This window comes from Pangasianodon hypophthalmus, chromosome 4, assembly GCF_027358585.1.
Source record: "Pangasianodon hypophthalmus isolate fPanHyp1 chromosome 4, fPanHyp1.pri, whole genome shotgun sequence".
Lineage (NCBI taxonomy): Eukaryota > Metazoa > Chordata > Actinopteri > Siluriformes > Pangasiidae > Pangasianodon > Pangasianodon hypophthalmus.
The window spans coordinates 3,230,185-3,237,384 of NC_069713.1; the positions used below are offsets into that span (position 1 = coordinate 3,230,185).

The 7,200-nt window shown below is 44.3% G+C and overlaps 2 non-coding genes across 2 annotated transcripts; one reads left to right on the forward strand and one right to left on the reverse strand.

Annotated features, from left to right (window-relative positions):
• Positions 1–5,478: 5,478 nt before the first annotated feature.
• trnag-ucc (transfer RNA glycine (anticodon UCC)) lies at positions 5,479–5,550 on the reverse strand. The gene has a single exon. It is a non-coding gene; the product is annotated as a tRNA-Gly (tRNA).
• A 96-nt stretch (positions 5,551–5,646) lies between these two features.
• trnav-aac (transfer RNA valine (anticodon AAC)) lies at positions 5,647–5,719 on the forward strand. Its single transcript has one exon. It is a non-coding gene; the product is annotated as a tRNA-Val (tRNA).
• Positions 5,720–7,200: the final 1,481 nt, after the last annotated feature.

Below are 7,200 nucleotides of genomic sequence, written 5' to 3' on the forward strand. Positions count from 1 at the left end.
TTGTTGTTGCAGTGCTGCCTGGTGCGTCTCTAGGATGTCTTTAACCATCTTCTCCACTGCTGCCTGGGTCAGGGGGACGTCTTCAGGAACACTCTTTGCAGGTGGATTGAACGGAGCAGGTGGTATTGTCACTGGGACACTGATGGTTTCGCTGCCTGAGTGAAGACGCTTCCATAAATGTTGTGTCTCTAGGAGCTTTTCTGGACTGGTGTTGAGAGAGGCATTTGTGTTTTTTTTTTTAGCAAGGTGTTTTATGTACCTGTTTATGTGCTGTTTCGTGGTTGAGTGCAGTAGGCTGTTGGGGTCAGTGCAGGCACTCTGTACCATAGCAGCATAATCAGCATCCACCCTTTTAAGGAGATCCTTGCTCCCATGGTGCTTGGCCAGGAGACCATCGATGGCATTTCTCATTGGATCCGTCCATCTGTTGTGGTACAAGACAAAGACTCGACCACCTGTCTTAATGGGTCCAGTGCGAGCTGCACGGGGAGAAGCAGCTATAGGCAGTGGTGGTGTCCTCAGCAGTTCTAAAGGAGATTCACAAAATTACTAAAGTGTTTGTGCCTTTGTATGCATATAAGAGACAGACAGGTTACACACATTAGTATTAATAATGTAATTACCTGCATCTGACAGAAATTCTTCAGACCTTTGTTCCTTTACTGTCACAGGACTTGGAGTGGAAAATCGGTGAAACAAGACAATCTTGGGGTGGCCTCTGGTTCTGCAGCAAGAGGGGTCTCAGCAGAAGAGGAATCATCTAACCATTCCTGAAATTGAGCAAAATGAGTGTATGCACGTGAGGAAAAACTATCAGTTATGAAGTCATACAAATCTTTTTCTATATTATCAAATAAAAACAAAATGTAAAGGAGTACCTTAGATGGAATTGAGGACTCAAAGCTTGAGGAATTAAGGACTCCTCTTCAGTCTCCACATCTCCTAGGGCGGACTTCTTGCACTTATGTTTGTCAAAGTCAAGAGGCACTGGTCGACAGGCTGGTTCCACATACTGTAGGCCAAACCTCTCTCCTGTGTCCCTGCTGGAGGTATGCAAGGCTGCTTGGCCAGGAGACCATCTGGATATTTGGGCTGCCCTGTCACTCTCACAGAGGACCTGTTTAACTCCATCATTAACACAGGGTCAAACACTGCAGGTGGGATGACCCCCGGCTGCTTCAGGTCCACCAGCCACTGATAATTCCAGCGTGCCACCCCAGTCATTCCCTGTGCCTAGAACAGCTCAGGAGAGACACGATTGCCCGTTACCCACTGAGCTTGGTGGAAATGAAACCCCTCCTGCTGTGAGGTGCCTCTGACAGGGATCCAAATGGGCACAGCAGCTCCTTCACCCTTTACATGATTGAGTTGTAATGTTCCCCCATGTCTGTAAAGAATTCCTTCCTCCACCTCAGGGTCACTCAGGCAGCCTCTAAGGATGTGTATATGCTGAATCCACCAGACCTTTAGCATTGAGGGTTTAAAAAGGAGGATGTTGTTGGGATCCTTTGCAAGATGGAAATGTTGAAGCACCTCTTCCACCCTCTGGACCAGCTCTCTGGGATGTGGAACTTTTGTCCTGCACTGCTCTCTGATATGCTGCTTTGTGGGATTAGCAGGCTCAATACCACACAATTTGTATGCATTTTTCAATTTCTCCAGGTCACTCTGATCCACTACAGAGAAGGCAGCAGAGAGGAAATGGCAGAAGGAGCTAAAGGATGGTGCTCTGACACACACTCCCTGGTGAACTGCCGCATACACTGAAATAAGTCCAGTTTTACAATGATGTCTTCATTGTACTTCAGGCAAGAGGCAAATAAATTCTTGAGGTTCCCTGTGATAACCTCTGCCACGATAGCTTCAGTCGTCCTCCAGGCATCCCACTGCAAGTGCTCATAAGGTGCTGGGTACATGACTCTGAAAGCAGGACAGCAGTCCCTGAGTACATGAAAGGGAAACAAAAAATTTCAGTTAAATATATTCATTACCTTCACTTACATTACTTGATGTGATGTGATGATTCATACCTGTCCACTCACTGGTACTTGGCCTTGGGGATACCAGCAGCACTATAGCGATTGGCCAGCCCACAGTACATTGACTCATTCATCACAGCATCGGATGACATTGTGCCAGATGAGAGCGTCACTTTTCTAGCAACTTTGTATGTGTGATCAGACCTGAACACCTGTCCAAAAGTGCCTTGTAGGACCTGTGTGAGAGCTGCCTCCTGCTGCTGATATTCTTGAAGAAGGCACTCCACAAGATAGTGCGCAGTCACAGACACCCCATGCCACCCATCAGTGTCCTCATAACCCCCAAACGGTGCTGGTGTGTCATCATTCCTCAGTGCCCCAGTGATAGTCCTCTGTCCATACAGCCTTGCCTCAGCATCCCTGATGTTCTGCACGCTGAGCAGGTAGGCTAGGTGGACTCTTTCATACTTCATGTGAAGCACCTCAGACAGCTGGTTGGCCATATCGTTTGGTGATTTACCAGAGCGCCGCAGTTCATCCATCACTGTTTTACAGATGGCCTTCTTATGGGTGAGGAAGGCTGGCAAGATGTTACCGAACTGCTTTGGCAGCATGTCTAGCCACTGGGGTTTATCAGGCAGCTATGCTGACCACTATACCACCAACACCATATAAAGACTGCCAACTCTGCTGAGCAAATGTTCAAGCGTGTTCTTTTCTCGCCCCCAGTACCCAGGCAGCATCTAACCGTCTAGCGTATTGTGGTTTCTGTAGTGTAGTGGTTATCGCATTTGCCTAACACATGACTGGTCCCTGGTTTGAAACCGGGCAGAAACAAGCTGAATCTTTTGAGCTTTGCTGCAATAAGCGACCAGCTGTCATCTCTGTACTATCAGGTCCGGTAGAAACAGCCCGAACATGACTGGAACAGTTTTGGTACAATAGTGGTCATCGTTTTTGCCTACGTGCAAAAGGTCTTCTGTCCAAAACCGGGCGGGTGCGGTGTACCCTCCTTTGTGGTTTGCAGCAAGGCCGATAACAGCTGCTTTCAAGAAATCAGTGGGCGTCGTGTTTGCCTATGTGCAAAAGGTCTTCAGTCCAAAACCAGGCGGGAGCAGTTTCCCCTCCTTTGTGCTTTTGCAGCAAGGCAGATAATCAGGGAGTCTCTGTATTCCATTGAATGTGGAAGCGTGGTGCTTTCGTTGCCCAAGAAGACAAGAGCACAAGAGCATTGATGCGTTCGACTCGAGGTTCCAACATGTGATTCCCCACTTCCAACCAGGAAAAGCCAAAGAAAATGCCCCCTCAACATTCGTCAACAGTATATATATATATTTATTACTACTATCACTCAGGACATTAATTTCAAAGTCATTAAATGGCCTTGAACCTAAACACATCACCAATATTTTGGAAAAATTCAACCATAGTAGATGTCTTGACTCTACTCTAAGGTTTGCGTTTGCGCAACTAACACTGCCCAGAATTACAACAAAGCCTGGTAAGGCAGCTCTTAACTAATATGATACCCTCAGATGAACCAAACACACAGAAGATGCCAGATACTTTGACCATTTTCATCTGCAGCCTGATAACGCTTCACTCGTGTCTTTCAAAAATCCCTAATCCATTGCACTGCACCTTTAAGGCTTCAAGCATTCATTTTCTGTTTCATTTACTTTATTTAACCATTATTTTAAATCTTTTTCATGAAAAATGCATTTTAATTATTTGTCTTTTTTGTAAAGCATGTGTATGCCATTGGTTCTCAAAAAGGGGTCCATGGTATATAGTATACATTTAAATATTGAGCTTAATATTGGTATAGATTTTACAGGGGATCAAAACATCATGTAATATCCTCTAATCAATGTGGGCAGACTTTACCTAAGCATATACTGTAAGAGAAAGAGAGAAAGAGGAAATTGCACCCCCTGCTGCACAAAGTCTGAAATATAACCATATCTTATTTTAGAGCTTGACCCTTTTGCATTACCTTATTACCATAACTAGTGATATTAACCATAAATTTAATCCTACATATCAGTCAAAATGTACAGTAAGGACCAAAAAATTCATTCAGAATACATCTTTAAGAGCTGTTTTTATTTCAGCAATTCTTCACATTTTCCTCTTCAGTCAAAATATGCAGAAGGTAAAAACATAGTAACGTTACAGTGTGGATGAAACTTAATGACAAAGTGCAGTGATATTTTTTTCTAAGAAAGTCTACTGCATCCAGCTCTTCAAAACGCACTCGCTTTGCCTGGTTCTCCACCTGAACGAACCTCAACTTCTCTTTCACATGCATCAGAATCTGAGAAGGGACACACACATACAAACACACACACGCAATATTGAAACTGATACACTAAAAGCCCAAAAGTACGTGAACACCTGACCATCATGCCTACATGTAGTTTTCCCCCAAACTGTTGCCACAAAGTTGGAAGCATACAATTATCTACAATGTCTTTGTATGTTGTAGCTTTACAATTTCCCTTCACTGAAACTAAAAGGCTCAAACCTGTTCCAAGCATGACAATGAGCCTGTGCACAAAGCGAGCTCCATGAAGACATGGTGTGTGAAGGTTGGAGTGGAAGAACTCGAGTGTCCTGACCTCAACCCCACTGAACACCTTTGGGATGAACTGGAACACTGACTGAACCCCAGACCTCCTCGACATCCCAACATCAGCGCCTGACCTCACTAATGCTCTTGTAGCTGAATGAACACAAATCCCCACAGCCACGCTCCAAAATCTAGTGGAATGCCTTCTCAGAAGAGTGGAGCTTATTATGACAGCAAAGGGGGAATAACTCCGTGTTAATGCCCATGGATTTGGAACGGGCACATATGAGTGCGAATGTCAGGTGTCCACATACTTTTGGCCATATAGTGTATGTTTTGTACATTTTCAACTAGAACCTTCAGAATCTTGAAGGTGTGAAACAAGGTCTAGTCACTGGACTGAAAAAAATCTAAGAAAAAAAAAATTATTTTATTTTTTATTGGGGAAACGTCTTCTTGAGCTTAAGCAGATCCACCTTGCACTCCTGGATCTTTTCTTTGCAAGTCTGATTTTCAATTTTCAGCTGCTTGAAGTCAATGCACTTGAATAGCCGGGCTCCAACCAGGAAAAGCCAAAGAAAACGCCCCCTCAACTTGAAATTGCCATTCGTCAATGGGGGGAGTCTTCTCAACTACCAGTTCCTTCCCCGTTTACGGAGTGATGTCAGCGTGGCTGCACGCAGCGTCAGAACTGAACAAAGTGGCACTGACCTTGGAATGCGTTAGACTGTATAAGCAAGTATTTGCTTTAGATCCATCAACATATAGACTTATTTGCTTATCAAATCTAAAACTCTGACTAGACAGTTGGCTGTCGGAGGAAATTATACAGCGCTCATGGATGCCCAAGCAAGTGATTTTCATATAGTTGATTCTATTGTTCCATTGCCTGTCCACACAGCACTTGAACATCCAGGCTAAAGGTCTTGCGTTGGCCGGGAATCGAACCCGGGTCAACTGCTTGGAAGGCAGCTATGCTCACCACTATACCACCAACGCCATGCAGAGCCTTCCCGCTCAGCTGAGTGAATGTTCAAGCATGTGCGTTTCGCTTCCCCAGAACCCAGGTAGCAATTAGCCATGAGTCTTTTTAAGGTTTCTGTAGTGTAGTGGTTATCACGTTCGCCTAACACGCGAAAGGTCCCTGGTTCGAAACCGGGCAGAAACAAGCTTAGCCTTTTGAGCTTTGCTGCAATAAGCGACCAGCTGTCATCTCTGTAGTATCAGGTCCAGTAGGAACAGCCCGAAAGTGACTGGAACAGTTTCGGTACAGTAGTGGGCGTCGTGGTCGCCTATGTGCAAAAGATCTTCAGTCCAAAACCGAGCAGGAGCGGTTTCCCCTCCTCTGTGCTTTTGCAGCAAGGCAGATAACAGCTGCTTACAGGAAATAAGGGAGTCTCTGCTTTTCCATTGAATTTGGAAGCATGGCACATTCATTGCCCAAGAAGACAATAGCATTGATGATTGGCTGCACACAGTGTCAGAGCTCAACAAAGTGGCACTGAACTTGGAATGCGTTATACTGTATAAGCAAGTATTTCTTCAAGCAGGTTTTCTATCAAGTCTGCAAATCATTTTTCTGCAAATCCTGGTGATCCTTGGATACAATTAAAAATAAATGACCAGTGCTGTTGAATGTACAGCAGAACCTCACTTGATTTAAATCCTCTTTCTATTAATCAGGAACACATTCTTCTTTTTAACTTTTTATTTTAGAGCATTGTTATCTCTGCTTGAGCGAGATGATTACTTTTGGGCAAGATGATTACTAAAGGTGATTACAAGGATGGAATGAATTTGTAATGGAATTACATGGCTCACTCATGTAATTAATTTCATTTTAGTTACTGGATGATATGGTTTAAGATGAAAAATATAACAATAAGGTGAAACTTATAGGATTGCTTTGATATTATTTATCTGTACACATGCATACAAACATTTTACGAAATGTGTAAGTGACAGCCATATCTACCTCTATAGATATAAATACAGATATATACAGACACCGATTAGTCATAGCATTAAAACCACTGACAGGTGAAGTGAATAACATTGATTATCTCAGTACAATGGCATCTGTCAAGGGGTGGGATATATTCGGCAGCAAGTGAACAGTCAGTTCTCGAAGCTGATGTGTTGTAAGCGGAAAAATGGGCAAGCGTAAGGATCTGAGCGACTTTGACAAGGACCAAATTGTGATGGCTAGAGGATTGGGTCAGAGCATCTCCAAAACGGCAGGTCTTATGGGGTGTTCCCAGTATGCAGTGGTTAGTACCTACCTTAGGCGGTCCAAGGATGGTCAACCGGTGAACCGGCAACAGGGTCGTGGGTGCCCAAGGCTCACTGATGCGTGTGGGGAGCGAATCTAGCCCATCTGGTCCGATCCCACAGAAGAGCTACTGTAGCACAATTGTTGAAAGAGTTAATGTTGGCTATGATAGAAAGGTGTCATAACACACAGTGCATCGCAGCTTGCTGCGTATGGGGCTGCGTAACATACCTAAACATTTCTGCAGACCAACTACACCCCTTCATGGCAACGGGATTCCCTAATGGCAGTCTTTCAGCAGAATAATGCACCCTGCGACACTGCAAAAATTGTTCAGGAATGACTTGAGGAGCCTGACAAAGAGTTCAAGGTGTTGA